This window comes from Lissotriton vulgaris, chromosome 5 (assembly GCF_964263255.1).
Source record: "Lissotriton vulgaris chromosome 5, aLisVul1.2, whole genome shotgun sequence".
NCBI lineage: Eukaryota > Metazoa > Chordata > Amphibia > Caudata > Salamandridae > Lissotriton > Lissotriton vulgaris.
The window spans coordinates 798675930-798692853 of NC_141693.1; the positions used below are offsets into that span (position 1 = coordinate 798675930).

At 46.0% G+C, this 16924-nt stretch overlaps 1 protein-coding gene across 3 annotated transcripts in view; it reads left to right on the forward strand.

Annotated features, from left to right (window-relative positions):
* The first annotated feature begins 348 nt into the window (after positions 1-348).
* TYSND1 (trypsin like peroxisomal matrix peptidase 1) overlaps positions 349-16924 on the forward strand; it is a 242697-nt gene continuing 226121 nt past the window's right edge. The window contains exon 1 of one of the 3 annotated variants that reach the window (XM_086922267.1): positions 349-433. The gene's annotated coding sequence lies outside the window, so the exon portion shown is untranslated. Of the gene's footprint in view, positions 608-16924 lie in introns of all 3 variants that reach the window. The other 2 variants (XM_086922268.1, XM_086922269.1) reach the window with 2 other exon arrangements.

Below are 16924 nucleotides of genomic sequence, written 5' to 3' on the forward strand. Positions count from 1 at the left end.
CCAAGCTTCTTTGTTGTCATTCCTTTCGATTAGGGCTGCATGCTATCGCTGTCAAAACATTACCGCAACTACTTATCGATTGCGTTTTACGGCTTGTTGTAAGGCTAAGTAGGACGCAACAATTCCTGCCAACGAACAACTGAAAAAGTGAAGAAAAAAAACAAGCATATCCGCAGACTTTAACCCGTGAGTTTTTGCAGAATAAGTACAACAAGCAACCAATTGACTACCCCGAGACATATACCTGTAATCAAAGTGTCCACTCATCCAACCTTTTAATGCCCATCCAATGGGTAGCCACGAGGGCGGGGCATAGCGATGTAACGATTCCTGTTGTCGCGTGCCAATATGCTAATGCAGCTGTCATTGAGTGACAGGCGCTGAGGTGGAGGGTAGATCAGAAGACGAGAGCAGGGAACACAGATATTAGTGGGTAAGGATGAGCCACAGTTGTGGGGTGGTTGGCGAAGCTTTGTCGTTGTGGAATGCAAAACTTGAGTGAATTGGGTGACGGGTACTTCTCGTCATCACAAGTGGCTTATTTAGTGCCCCGGACGTGTTCAAATCGTGTTGACTAAAACTATGCCACGGACACGTGAAGCATTGGGTAACTGCCTCAATCTTTGCTCCTTGTTCTTAATGGTTTATGGTCGAAATGTGGCTCTGGCACTTATTTTTTAGCTGTATTGTGTAGACATTTGTAGTTCGAATGCTACCCCAATATTCAGCGGATTTAGAATGAGTAATATCTATATTCCATTTGAATATCTCCTATTGCTGATCCAATGGTGGGGCTCAGGTTACATCACCCAGTTGTGAGTGTAAATTGGGAAAATTGCAGATAGTACATGAGTTGACGGACTTATCCATTTGTTAAATATATGCCTTAAATTTCAGTGATAAATCTTTATCTCCTTTGCACACACTGTCTCCTGACACTACCTGCATGGTTCCCTGAATCCCTTTCCTACTCACACACTGATCCCTCTATTTACTGCCCTGTGGTTTGCTTGTCCCTGTCCTCTTTGCCCAATGCTATAACGTCTCCTATTAAACTGCTCTACACAGACAACCATATGAATCACACCTTCCATAAATGCCACAGTTACTTACCGGGAATCTTCATTACCCGTAGTCCATCTCGTCCATGCCACAGTCATTACAAAGGAGTTAATGCTACCTCACACCAGGAACCAAGCAGGAGGACCCCGAAGCCAGCGCCACCAACCCTATATGGGTGTCATAAAGGGGACTCAAAGGAGGGAGGGTAGGAGGGATATGAGGATGAGATGGACTAAGGGTAATGAGAATTACCTCTAAGTAACCAGCGGTGCATCACCCCATTTCTTTTGTGCCAGTAATTACAAGTGAGATATACCAAGCTGAAGTTCTTTGACACTAAAGAACCAAAAGCCTTGATAATGCAACACACAGAATCTTTAATAGAAAACAGCAACATAAACCCAAACGAGTACATCACCCATACATACTAAGCACTCCAGAATCTGCATTCAAAACAGTAGTGTCCAATTTTAGTAGACAATCTGAATAATAATTAACACAATGATGTCTCACAAAGGTATGTTTCGAAGCACAAGAAGTGGCTGCTCTACAAATCTCCTGGATTGATACTCCCTATAATTCTGCCCAGGAAGTAGCGATCGGCCTGGTGAATCTTCCCTGGATATGAAGACTCGCGTCCTGATCCTGAAGAGCCACAAGAATAGATTTGAGCCACCTGCTGAGAGTTATAGTGGATGTTCTCTTGCCCCTTCCAGATTGTCCAAAAGTAAAAAATAAGTAACCAGTCATTCTGTATTGCTTAGACCTGTCAACATAAATAAAAAAAATCACGTTTAACGTCATGAATACTCAACAGTTGTTCCTCTGTGTTAGAAGGAGAAGGAAGGTGCGAGTATCTTCTGGTACTTATGAAAAACAGAGTTAGTTTTAGGAATAAAGGTAGGATCAGGTTTCAATACCACTCTATCCACCATAAATTTCAGGTAAGGAGGAGGACATTTCAATGCCCCTAATTCCCCAACTCTCCATGCTGATGTAATGGTCACCAAAAAGAGGACCTTAAATGAGAGAAATCTCAAGTCTACACTTCCTAAAAGCTGGAATGGGGGGAAATTGTAAGGTTCTCAAAACTGTAGGGAGATCCCAGGAAGGAGAGATGGGATTCTTTCCAGGCTTTGCCACCAACAAGGTCTTAACAACCTAGCAATTAGAGATTTAATCATGGGCAAAGGTTCAGTGAATTCCCTTAAAGCCTTGATAGCAAACCACTGAGCTCTAAGGGTACAGGCAGAATGATTCAAATTAAAACCACCCAGAAGGAATTCCAAGACAGGAGAGCCCACAGAGTGGAGCCAATAGATTACGGGAAGAGCACCATGTGTCATAACATTTCCAGTGTCTAGAGTAGGGCAGTTTGGAACTCTGAATTACCTCCACCAAAGAAAAGGAGAGACCTTTCACTTGGAGAATGGACTCCTCAACTTACAAACCGACAATGTGAGATTAAAAGGAAATGGAGAGATTTTGAGAGCAGAGGTAAATCTCGGAAGTCCCCAAGGGGGAAGCAATGCCAGGGACTTTAGAAGCAGAAATCAAGAACTCTGAGGCCAATATGGAACAACCTGAATTATTCCACCCCCTCCCCCTCCCCCCCAATAGGAACGTCTGGAGTTTTCTCTGGATCAATGGAAAGGGGGGAAAGGCATACAGAATATGTTTCGTCCACTATATCACCAACTCATTAGTTCCATAAATTTCTTCTCCCGGAAACCTAGGGCAGTATCTGCGTAGTTGGGCTTGCTTCTTGATGCAAATAGATCCACAAAAAGGATCCCGAAAAGCCTGCACATCTCCCTAAAGGTCACTCTGGACAGGGTTAATTTCTAGGATGATGGACATTTCCTGCTCAATTCATCTGCTGCAAGATTGTCCACTCCACTGACATGGACTGCTGTTAGGCCTGTGAAGTTCTTCTCTGCCCACATGCCCAATTGGACAGCTATTTGATTGAGGATCTTGGAACAAGTGCCTCTGTGTTGTCTGTTCTTATCAGCACGTTCCTTTGCATTATGCTGACATGGAAGAATTTCACTACCCTGAAAATCATCAAGAGCTCCCTCCAATTCGAAGACCTTCTTTTTAAAAGGGACCATCTGAATTGACATGACTTGTCCTGAAAGGTTGCTCCACAGTCTATGGCCCTTGCATCTGTCGTGATAACCGCAGGAGGCTCTTAATGCATGCTCATGCCTTTGGAGAGATTTCGAGTGACCAACCACCATCTCAGATTTTCTGGACATACTGGAATCCGCAAAAAATGGAGATGACCCACCACCAAAGCTAACACCTTCGTGAACACTCTCGGGCTGATTTCAAGCCAAAAGGAAGGACCTTAAATTGCCAATGTTCACCTGAACTGCAAATCTCAAAAACTTGTGGTGAGACTTGTCAAATCAGAATATGGAGATATGCATCCATAAGATCTAGTTTGATAAGGAAGTGACTTTGAGAAATGAAAGGGTTAATCCTTTGGAGAGTCACCATTTTGAACTTGATGGTCTTGTACTGAGTGCAGCAGCCCCCTTTTCGTTTTTAATGTTTATGTAAATAGAGGGGCCTGCAATACACGTAAGAAGGATTAATGTATTGGTTGTCTGTCTTCTATTCCATTGGACTTTTGTGTAAACAGATGTATTGCTCATTGAACCTTAAATGAAAGAAACTGAAAACCTGGACATTGTGTGTGGCAATAGAAATCCTGGTGTCTTGAGTTAAGTGCCAGTGATGCCCTCCGTCAACCTTCATTGAGTATACAGAACAGTGACGGATGGAAAACTTGAATTAAACTCTGCCGGTGGTAATCACTAGGGCCGCATCCCAATCCATTCTTATTTTGCAAACCATGAAACCACGGTTTGATCCCATCTATATGCAAATCAGTCTTGACCTTGCTCTAATAGGAACAGTCCAACCCAACCTGCCAAGCCAGGTCCTCCCCGAACCGGAACACAAGCAACACCGGACCGGTTTCGCCCTAGTTGTGGGCTCATCAGCTGGATGTAGCTTGTTTCCAGTGACGCAGTATGCACAGGACCCACATCTGGGCATACCTGTCCCACTTAGGGCAACACAATACCTAAATAAAATAAATAAATACATATACAAAACAGTGATGGATGGAATGCTTGAATTAATCTCAGCTACTGGTAATAACTCAGGCTGCATCCAAACCATTGTTATTTTGCACACAGTTTGGACCCAGCTACAGGCAAATCAGACTTGACTCTGTTCCAAAGGAACAGTCCAGCCCAAACTGCCAAGCCAGGTCATCCTTGAACCAGAACACAATCAACCCAGGATTAGTTTCACCCTAGTTATGGGCTCATCAACTGGGTAAAGCTTGGTTCCAGTGATGCAGTGTGCACGGGACCAATGTCTGGGCATATCCGTTTCACTTAGGACGACACGATAAGTATACCTTCAGCATTAATTAAGTACTGCCATGAAGGTAGGCCTCAAAAAGACATTCATTCTAACCCTTGCTCTGCCTCCACCACTACCTACTGATTTGCCACAATGACCAAAGTTTGTGGCCAAAGTTTGTGGTGCTTCTTTTCTCCATTGGCTTTTTGACTAGCTCACATACTTAGTCACATCTTCTTCAACAGCTCAGCTGTCATCTTGGCCAAATCCTTCGTAATTCATTTGTTGGACTATGGTGTAATATCCTGATTGGACCTACAACTGATAAGGCTAATCGACACACATGTGCTGGTAGTGGCTAGCACGTAACTGAACCACGCCCAGTGACCTGGGCCTTTTATTGCTGCTCACACGTTCCCAGCGCTCACGCTGGGCTGAACCAAAGCCCCTCCACGCTGGAGGGGACAAACTGCTTACAGGAGTGTGCTGCAGTGGTACACCCCACTGCCAGCAACACTACATTCCTCCTTTACCTGGGAATAAAACAAAACTGGAACAAACCAGCACACACTTCGCCTGCATAGTCTCTGGTTGTGCTGCTGATAAACATAAAACATTTCTCTGACAGTCTCTGTTAAACATTTCGCTGGTAGAGTCTCTGGAACTACAGTGTGACTGAAAACATACAGAATACAAAAACAGAACAGTCTTACTTTCTTCTCGGCGGGGTCACCGGTACCTCTGGGATGGTCTAGGGCACGGACGTAGACTGTACCTTCCTTGGCTTCGCCCTTCCATTGTGGCCTGGGATGGCTCTCCAGAGTCTCTGGTTTCGCTGACGCTGGGGCTCTCCGCTGGTCCCTCGGGCTCATGATCGCTTGAGGTGACCGCTCCGTGGTCGTTGTCGGACTGGCTTGTCAGGGTCTCTGTTCCAGTTGGTCTTGGCGGTCTGCACAGAGGGGTCGGTCGCCAGTCGTCCAGTTCAGGATCATCACTTCCCTCGGGTACTTTTTTAAAGAAAGACACATTTCTTGTCACTACTTCTCCATTCCTGATCGCAGTGACCATTGTCCCTTTCACCTCAGTCACTCTCCAGGGGTCAAGTTCAAACGGTAGACGGAATTTTCCTCCAGGATGGCTGTCCTTGACCAGGACTCTGTCTCCGACTTGGATGGGGCTGTCCGCCGCCCTCCGTCTCTGGGACGCCTCTCGATTGTCCTTGGCGCGATGTTCCATGGACCGGTTCCTGGGAGCTGGGGATAGCTCCCACATGGGATGGTGCGGGATGGTATCTGTGATTGCTCGGTTGAAGGAGAGTCGACTTGGAGAGACTCCGGTGGTACAATGTGGAGTCAGGCGATACTCTCGAAGAAATTGATACAGGGCCAGTTCGAGACTGTGGCCATCGGCCATAGCGATTTGGATTGTTTTGTTTAGGGTTCTCATCAGTCTCTCGACCTCTCCGTTGGCTTGGGGCCACCTCGTTGTTACTCGCCTGTGTTTAATGCCATGGGCCTGCAGGTATTCGGTGAACTCACTGCCGTTGAACGGTGGACCATTGTCCGTGCGGACTTCTTCCATGAGTCCATGGGTGGCAATGATTTTCTCGAACTTTGGGATCACTTCCGACGCCGCCGTAGACGCCACTATCTCCACCTCAGGATACCGAGAGAAATCATCAACCACAACGAGCATGTATTTGCCGCCGAGGAGGCTGCCGAAATCTGCGCTGGCCCGCACCCACGGGGAGCTTGGCCCTTCTTCGGTGAGTATTGGTGCTGGGGGGTTGGGTAGGCTTGTCGCTAGGCACACTGGGCATCTCTGGACCACCTCTTCAACTGCCTTGTCGAGCCCCGGGAACCACAGTTTGCTTCGGAGCCTGTTCTTGGATTTTACAATCCCTTGGTGTGATCCGTGTGCCAACAAGGCGGCTTGCTGGGCGAGGCTATCGGGCAACACGAGGCGAGGGCCCCTCAGGAGGCACCCTTCGGCCGAAATGGATAGCTCGTGTCTGACTTGGTGTAGGGCTCTCAGGATGGCCTGGGCCTCCGGGGTGCGAAACGATGCTGGACTTTGGAGCGCCTTCCAGTCACCGGATTCTACGGCCCGGATTGCAATCTGGAGGCAGTCATCATTATGGTGGCTCTCGCCACTTCCTCCAGGGATATCGGCCGTCGCCTTGACCGTTCTACGATCAGCCGGACGTACTCTTCCGTGGCTGCTGCCTCGACTGCTTCTGCATCGGTGACTGGGCGGGCGTGCCTCGACAAGTAGTCAGCAGGGTTCCGGGTGCCAGGTCGATATTCCACCGTAAATTGGAACTCTTGCAGCTGCAGCACCCACTTTTCGATTCTCTGGGGTGGGCGAGAAGATGAGCCTTGGAAAAGTGGGATGAGGGGGTTTGTGATCGGTGATCACTGAGAAAGGATGTCCATAGAGGTAGATATGGAAATGGCGGCATCCCCACAAAATGGCGATGACTTCTCTCTCAATCTGCGAATACCGTTGTTCGGTAGGTGTCAGAGTGCGGCTGGCGTATGCAACTGGGGCCCACTCTCCACACGCTTGCTGTTGAGACAGGACAGCCCGAGGCCTGTCGGGCTGGCATCGACCACTAGTTGTGATTCGTGTCGCTGGTCGAAGTAGGCCAGGGTCGTGTCGTCTGACAGAGCTGCCTTGGTCTTTGCAAACGACTCCTGCTGTTCCGGGCCCCATGTCCAGGCAGTTGATTTTGTGAGGTCATGAAGGGGCCCTGTCAACTCCGACAGATCTTGATGAAACGCCCGCAATATGTCACCATGCCCAGGAAGCTGCGGATGGCTGTTACTGACGTGGGGGCCGGGGCGTTGTGGATGTCTTTGACCTTCTCCGGGTCTGGCCCAACTCCTTGATCGGAGAATCTGTACCCAAAAAAACTGATGTCTTTGCGTAAGAATTCATATTTGTCCTTTTGGAGGGTCAGACCTCTCTCTTGCAGCCGAGTGAACACCGCTTGGAGGCTTCGGATGTGTTCATCTAAGGTCGGGGCGTGGACCAAAATATCATCGCTCACGTTGAGCACACCATCGAGGCCCTGCAGGACATTGTGGATAATGTTCTGAAATACTTCAGCTGCACTTGATATGCCAAAATTGAGTCTGGTGTACCTCCAGAGGCCAGCGTGGGTGGAGAAGGTCGTGTTTGGGCGTGAGTCTGGGTGAAGAGGAATCTGGTGGTATCCTGACCTTAAGTCCATCTTGGAGAACCACTTGGATCCTGAGAGTTCTCCGATGATGTCGTCGATGGTCGGCGTCAGGTGACGTTCTCTTTTGATCGCTAGGTTGGGGATACGCATGTCTACACAGATCCTTACCGCCTCAGGTTGTTTCGGCTTCTTGGCGACTACAATGGGGGATACCCATGGTGTGGACCCGTTCACTCGTTCAATGATGCCGGCCTGTTCGAGCATTTGTAGCTCGGCTTCAACTTTCGGCCGGAGGTGGAAGGCAATTCGTCTGTGCCGGAGGGCTACTGGGGCCACTGACCGGTCGATGTGGAGCCGGACGGGGGGCCCTCTTAAACACAGCGAGGGGTGTTCCGACACCAGGTGATCCAAACCGTGGGCTTGTACTGTTAGGGCAAAGTGTATCAGCCCGAGCTCTCGCGCTGTTTTGCAACCAAGAAGGAACCCTGACCCCTCCTGGGATACGTAAACTTTCGTGTGTAGATGCGTCGAGTCGTGGGACACAGTAGCTCGGAATACACCGCACAGGCGCAGCGGGCGACGGGTCCCATAAGCGAAAACTTGCACCCTGGTGGGGTGAAGTGTAGGAGCGTTCTCTAGATTCCGATAGGCGCTGGCGGCCATGAGGTTAATAGTTGCGCCCGTGTCGATGAGAGCTGTGACGTTTGGCCGTGCACTAGGACGGTGCACATTGGTTCGGTGGATGACGTGGCTGCCAGGGTGTTGAGCATGCGCACCACGTGGACGGATGCGACTTCCTCCTCATCGTCATCCATGTCGCTGCTGGTGGATGTGTTCGGCAGCGGTTCCATCTGTCGCACTCTCCTGGGTGGGCCACCCTGTCTCTTTCTCTGCGACGACAGGCAAACGCTCGCGAAATGATTGGCTTTGCCGCAAGCGCTGCAGATCTTGCCTTGGGCGGGGCACGCTCCTTTGTGGGGAGTAGCGCCTCCACACCACATGCATGCTTGGTCGTGGACGGTTTGGGCCGGTTTCGGCCGTCCTCTGCGGGGTGGCTTCGTCCGGTTATCTGGAGAGTTTGACTTGATGGCGCACACGGGTTCCGCTTTGACCGTAACGGCTGGTTTCGGCTCCATGTGAGCAGCACGGGCTTTAGATAGTTCCTTGGACCGCCCCAGGGCTAGGATGTCGCGCATAGACATAGCGTCCGTCTCTAGCACCCTCTCCCGCAACTTCAGGGAGGCGCACCCTTGTATGAACTGGGCGCGGATTTCGTCTTCCGCATCCGGGAGGGTGCACGTGCTGGCTAACTTCTTGAGTCGGGCGTAGAATACATCTACGGACTCCTCTGGGAGTTGGCGGGCTTGGCGGAGCAAAAACCGTTCATAGTCCGCACTGGCGAATGGTTCGAAATACTCCGTGATGGCGTCACGTAGAGTGTTGTATGTGTGGGGCGGGCCCCCTCCATGATGTCCTTGGAGATGTCGTGGATGGCTTCCCCTCCCAGGTGCAAGAGCATTGCGCGCCGTCGCGCCACCGCAATGTCTGCCGCTATGAAGTAGTTCTCAAGGCGTTCCACCCACTTACTCCACCGGGCAGCCGGTGAGGGAGGTGTTCCTGTGACAGAGAAAGGTTCCAGTGGCGGCACGTTGGCCATGATGGCCGAAGCAAGTCAGTGGGGGTGACAGGCGGGGCTCTAGAAGGCTGCGCAGGCTCCTGCAGGCACCAGAAATGAATCCGGGTACTGTGGAAACACTTAGGCACTAACTCCGCGAGATGCGTGAGGTTTGGCAGGGTCCGTTACTCCGCGAGATGCGTGAGGTATGGCAGGGTAGTCGCGTTGCATGCCTGAAGCGTGGTGTCGGGCGCCCACAGCGCATGCGCGGGACATCCGTCGGGCCACACAGGATTGGGGCCGGAGAGAGGCGCAGCCTGGGGGCCGGAGGCAGCAGGGGAAGGCGAAAGGACACCCTGGGGTACCTGAAGGCAGCACTTCAATCCACGCTGCAGATGGGGTCGCAGGACGACCAGGGAGACAACCGGAAGTCGCGCCAGATCACCGGTGAGTGGCACGAGCAGCTGCAGGCGGGCCTCCGGTTCCTCTGAGGCGGGCCACAGCGGGCAGCAGACGGCTCAGGGGCAGAGTAGCGCGCCACGTGCAGACTTGCACGGCGCCGGGCACCGGGCAGCAGGGAGGCACACGGGCCGTGACGGTGCGACAGGGCACGCGATAGGGTGGAAACTAGACCACCGTCGTCGCCAGTGTAATATCCTGATTGGGCCTACAACTGATCAGGCTAATCGACACACATGTGCTGGTAGTGGCTAGCACGTAACTGAACCACGCCCAGTGACCTGGGCCTTTTATTGCCGCTCACACGTTCCCAGCGCTCACTCTGGGCTGAACCAAAGCCCCTCCACGCTCGAGGGGACAAACTGCTTACAGGAGTGGGAGGGGGCGTGTGCTGCAGTGGTACACCCCACTGCCAGCAACACTACATATGGTATATTCATGGATGAACTCTAAACATCATACATCAAACCCATTCTTAAAAAACATAAGGATGAACCCAAGTGTCGGACCCAAGTGACAGTAAGGTCACTGCAGTTTGTGAAAGAAAAACGTTGACTAAATTGACCAAGTGTTAATAAGGGGTGATGTTTTATTTGAGTAAATCCAGGTGTTCCAATTAAGAATGACAGTGTTCATCTTCCACTGTGTGATGTTTATGGAGCAAAGAATTAGCTGTGAAACTTTACGGCTCTGCACAAAGTATAATTTTCAAGATCAAACTCAAAGAAGGATTTAGTGGAAATACATATAAGTCGAGAATTGTGTGGGCCTATTTGTTTGGTATTTATCTTTGTTTGATACAGTGCATAGCGATATTGATGCTATCTAGCAGAATGGGCATTGGGGTCACAAGTGAAATGAAAGCAAACTCTAGTTTATGTTGTGTAAAGTTATTTTGGTATTTAATCCAGGTGTGAATCTCAATTTTCAGTCGTCGAGATGGTTGTGGTTTAGCTGCAGGAATAATTGTTCAGGATAGAAATGATCTCTGTTTACTTTAGCTCAGTTGTCCGAGGGAGAGGGCCTGTTTAAAAGGAATGCCTTGGCTGGCAGTTATGGCTGGTGTGTGTGATCGCACGTTTCCTAACTGTTTTTCATGAATTGCCTCTTTCAATATGCAGAGTTCTTGCTGTTAAAGTGGTTGATAATCTGGGTATAATCGCGGTATAAAGTTGAATAATTTGATAGGTGGTTTGTGTGAGTCTGCAGATAAGTTGATGTTTTTGTGGGCTGACTGGTGTGGTGCTATATAAAAACGCGTGATTTGTCCCAATTGATGTGCTGGTTTGTATGTTGTTTATAAGATTCTTCAAATTAAAACACTTTTATGGAATGCTGTAGCTCTTTGCTTGTTAATTTGAGACTGTACTTCGTCTATGTTGTAAAGCTTTGAGGCTTACAGAATTGCCATGCAGCATTTTCAGCATGCTCAGTAACGAAATGATAGCTGGTGTGCCACAAGGATTTTTGCCAGTTGCATTTGATACTTTTTAGGGTTTTTTCAAAACTTTTAGTTCCTGGTACACCGTTGATAGTTTTATAATAAGAGGTTTAATTTCACTATTTATTGGCTATGCTGTACAGTTCGGTTGCTTCAATCCTGTTTAGTCGCTCTATTTGTGTTGGCAAGTGTGATCCAGCGGAAGCGGTGACATTTTATAACAATATTACAGTATTCTCATTATGCTGTAATACAATTTTGATAATTTACTATTCCAAAGAGTTTGGGACCATAGAAACTCTATAACCACTTACAAATCATGTGGTCCTCCGATAGTTCTTTGAAGGAGCTAATAAGGACTCAGATAATTAGAGACAGATGCTATATTCTTCATGAGGACCTGTAATTAAGAAAATGCCTAACCTACAACAATAGTGAGAATATGTATCATGTCAAATAATATATCAATAAGGACAAACTTTGTATACCTGTCAAGTTTTTTATCTATATCATCAAATATGAATGGTCAATACACAAACACATTAGAATGTCAGTACTTTTGTTCAAGTCAAGTTCAAGTCAAACCACTTTATTCGATTACTTAAAATCATAAAAGTATGCTATACATATACAAGAAATTTTCTTAAAAATTGGTTAAAAATGCGATAAACAAGATAAAAAATACAGTACAGGATCGTTAAAACAACGTTAACGGTCATTACTAAGTTTAGAGCAATTGATTCTGCTACAATGGCTTTATATTAAAAAGGTTGGATTTCTAGTGCGGCTTTCAGTCTATCCCTCTTAATTCTTACAGACGCAGCGAGAAAGCTAGCAACTCTAAACATGATTACAGGAGATTCCAAAAATTGTAAAAACAATAAGGCAGGTTTACACTGGATAAAATTCATTTTCCTTAGTAGAGGGAGGTTAAACCTTTTCCTGGCATCATGATAAAAAGGGCAAAAGAACATAAAGTGCAAGGTGTCTTGGGGGGGAAAAATCATCACATTTACACGGGGCACCATCTTCAGGTCTGCTCCAGCCCTCCAAATCCCAGAGTACAAAATGTAGTTGGTTAAACCGGAATTTAGTCAGTAGCCATCTATGAAAAGAATTTGTCACTATGGTCAAATAAGGTGACATCGCTAAAGACATGGTAGCCAAAACATGGCGCCTAACCGAAGTTTTACCTAATTCTACAGCTTCCCGCTCTGCCTCCCTTAACCTGACAAAGTTAATTTTTACCCACTCTAGGTCAGCCTTGCATAAGGATTCTGGGTTAGAGAAGATCTCAGGTCTCCCCATATATATGGCTAACATTTTTATATAGGTCAACCACTGGATTTCTTTCCGATTGTCAAGGTTGATACAATCGTTTAGGATCTTATGATTTAGGGAGAGGTTAGGATTAAGCCAAATTTTAATCCATAGCAGTATCGGGGCTATTTTAATTATGTCTGCTATGTAGCCTATCCCCAATTCAAGATCGACAGAGTGGGTAGCTGTGGAATGCGGGAGGCCCAGAAGGGACCGCAGAAATCTATTTTCCTCTGTTTGGATGAGGTCCGGTTTTGTGAATCCCCATATCGATGCCCCATACCTTGCGATAGATATAGTCTTGGCTTTGTAAATTGCTAAGATCGCCTCAAAGGGTTTCCCCCCCAACCTTTTGGCGAAACCTAGCACTGCGGCTAAGGAACTTCTCACTGCATTTACCTTTATTGTGAGCTGTGGGGACCATGAACCCCTATCGGATATATGATGTTACAACGCGGACTTTTACTCCGCATACCGTTACAACGCGGATTTTACAACGCGGATACTGTAACAACGCATGTATTTACAACGCATTTTTTTACAACGCAGGTACCTTTACAACGCAGACCATTACAACGTAAGTATTGGTAAGTATATATTAAAATTAATATTATAATCGTAAATTAAATTTAAAAAATATAATTTAAGGTAATTTTATTTAAATTTAAAAAATATAATTTAAGGTAATTTTATTTAATTTAATTTCCGTTAATTAATTTAATTTAAAATTAATAATAGATTATTTTTACACTGTACCCCTGTACCCCAGAAACTCAAAACTGACCCTCAACCCCTAAAATAAATTTAAGTAAATTAATTTAAATTAATTTAAATTAATTATTGTAATTTTTTAAAAAAAGTAATTTATTTTTACCCTGTACCCCTGTACCCCAAAAACTCAAAACTGACCCTAAACCCCAAAAATAATGTAATGTAATTTAAATTAATTTATTTACTATTAAATAATTTAATTAAAAATTAATTTTAATTTACCCTGTACCCCAAAAACTGAAAACTGACCCTGAACCCTAAAAATACCCCTGTACCCCAAAAACTGAAAACTGACCCTGAACCCTAAAAATACCCCTTTACCCAAAAACTGAAAACTGACCCTGAACCCTAAAAATACCCCTGTACCCCAAATACTGAAAACTGACCCTGAACCCTAAAAATACCCCTTTACCCAAAAACTGAAAACTGACCCTGAACCCTAAAAATACCCCTTTACCCAAAAACTGAAAACTGACCCTGAACCCTAAAAATACCCCTTTACCCAAAAACTGAAAACTGACCCTGAACCCTAAAAATACCCCTTTACCCAAAAACTGAAATCTGACCCTGAACCCTAAAAATACCCCTTTACCCACAAACTGAAAACTGACCCTGAACCCTAAAAATACCCCTTTACCCACAAACTGAAAACTGACCCTGAACCCTAAAAATACCCCTTTACCCAAAAACTGAAAACTGACCCTGAACCCTAAAAATACCCCTTTACCCAAAAACTGAAAACTGACCCTGAACCCTAAAAATACCCCTTTACCCAAAAACCCAAAACTGACCCTGAACCCTAAAAATACCCCTTTACCCTAAAACCCAAAACTGACCATGAACCCTAAAAATACCCCTTTACCCTAAAACCCAAAACTGACCCTAACCCCTAAAAATACCCCTTTACCCCAAAAATATTACATTTAAAAAATAATTATATACTTACCAATACTTACGTTGTAATGGTATGCGTTGTAAAGGTACCTGCGTTGTAAAAAAATGCGTTGTAAAAACATGAGTTGTAACAGTACCTGCGTTGTAATAGATGCGTTGTAACGGTAGTGCGTTGTAAAAAATGCGTTGTAACAGGTGCACACCCCCCTATCATCAAAAACTACTCCCAAATAGGTAAAAGCCTTCACTCTGGTGATTACCTCTCCACCACAGAAAAAGGACTTCACTTTATTCTTTGTAACACTCAGTGACATAACTTCCGATTTGCCATAATTTACCACCAGATCCAGGCTTTTCATAAAGTCCCCAAATGAGTCCAGCAATCTTTGCAGGCCCAGAGGGGTCCTTGCTAATAAAACAGCGTTGTCTGCATATAGGAGCACCAAAACCGGTGTGCCTCCCATGCAAGGGATATCTGGAGTCGCTGTTAACAGGTTTACCTCCAATGAATTAATATACAGAGTAAACAACTTTGGGGCCAAAATGCATCCCTGCCGCACCCTCTACCGGACTTAAAACTTGACGTACATTTCCCCTGATTTGTCATCCTAATTGAGGCATTTAAGTCTTTATGCAACTCGGCCAAAAAATATACAAGAGGCCGATCCAGGCCCTGCTCCAGGAGCAATGTCCACAGCTTTGACCTATTAACTAGGTCAAAGGCTGTGGACAGATCCATGAAACCCAGAAAAATAGAGCCCCTAGCCGCCCTTGTATATTTAGCTATTATTAAATGTAGGTTCAAACATTGGTCCTCCGTGCTCCTCCCTGCTCTAAAGCTGTACTGAGCATCTGACAGAATGTTATTGTCAGTAGCCCACCCTGTTATCCTTGCTAGGATAACCTTCCCCAAGATTTTTATGGAGGAATCCAGCAAGGATATAGGCCTATAGCATCTGGGGTCTCCCCTTTGCCCCGTCTTGAACACTGGGATTATTGTCGATTGAGACCAAGATTTAGGAAATCCTACATTGGCCGAGGTGTTAAAGACATTAGTCAAGATGTTTGCCCAGTATAACGGGTTTGCCTTGTACATGTCTGAGGGGACCCCATCAGGTCCTGGAGCCTTTCGTCCTGCTGAGCCTTCAATTGCTTTAATAACTTCTGCTAAATAAAATCTTACTGGCATAACAGGAGGTTCTGAGGCTGGAGCCTCGAAGATTTCTAGCTCAAGATGACTTCTGTAGATTCGTTCAAAGTGGCTCAACCAGACCTCTTCTGCTATGCTAACTTCCAAGACATTATTTTGTGTATTAGAAAACAGGGGCGTGTTAATAATGGACCAGAATTTAGCACTGTCTTTTAGGGTTGCTTTGTCCATAAGCTCCTCCCACGCATCTTGTTTTATTTTCTTTTTCCTATCCAGTACTGCTCTAGTGTACTCTCTTCTGAGCTGAGCAACCAAAGGTTTATTCCTTGGTTGCTCATGAAGAGCTTTTTTGAGGAGATTATGCGTTTTGGTGCAGTTATGGTCAAACCAGTCCTTTATCGGATTATTTTTGGTTTTTCGACTTTTGGACGCAAGTTCTTTGGCTACTTGGGAGCAAATAGCTTCATAAGAGGTTATTACCTCCACCCCGGTTGAAGAGGGGTCTCCACAGATGTTTAAGTCATGAGCAGCCTTAACGATAATAGTATTAAAAAAAGTCCTCAGGCACCACCTTGCTCCACTTTACCCTCCTCCCCTGGTCTTTGGCTTTAACTTCCACTGCAGCCAGTAACGGTACGGGTTTGTTTAAAAGTGAAAAACCATTTATCAGCTCAATTACCACTGGATTGTGGTCACTAAAGGAAGACAACATAGCATTATATGAAATAACATATTTTAAAAGTCCTGAAGAAAGAAATATATAGTCCATTATTGTTTCACAATCCCTGCCAATATAAGTAGCAACACGAGTACTTTTGTCAGAAAACCCTGCTTCAAACAAATCGTTAATAGACAAAAGGTTCTCCAGGGCTTCACCCTTATTAGAATGCTCAAAATGTTGTAGGGATGTGAAGTCTGGCCCATCGTTATCAATTAATAGGCAATTCTGGCTACATAAATGCACATTAAAATCACCCAACAAAATATATTGACAAAAAGCGGTTTGCTTTGCATTATAGTCTTTTAAAAATTCAGTCAACCATACCAGATGTTCGTTTGGGAAGACGCCTTGCTGCGAATTATAGCAGTTCACTAAGATTATTTTAGTGTTATTTGTAGGGTTTATTTCCAAAATAAGGAAATTATTGGAGGCACAAGCTACTCTTTTAACTTTCCCCCTAACATTCACAGATACTAATAGCACTAGTCCCCCTCTATCTCTCCCGGCTGAAGATCTTAGCGCAGGTACAAAGTACGAGGTGAAACCATCCAGCCAAAAGTCACAGTCCTTATCCCATGTCTCTTGGAGAGCCACAATATCGTGTTTCTTAACAAAATTCAACCAGTTGCTGTCCTCTCTCTTGGAACGCAGGCCAGCAATGTTCCAGCTTAATATCTTAACCGTTACCCCTTCATCGTTATACTTAGTTACGGGGTTACAATGGTTAGTGAGAGGAGTCAGAGTGAGGTGATCCGGTGCCGAGGAAACCAGACCTGTGAGAGACTCTTCTCTTGTACCTTCGCTAGCCTCTCGTCAATCACACAGTTCACGTCACATCTGTTGTGTGTGGCAATGTTAGGCCCATAGTTAAAATAGATCTCTCCACCGGGTCTATGGGAAGAGGCCGGCGTCTGGGCCATAAC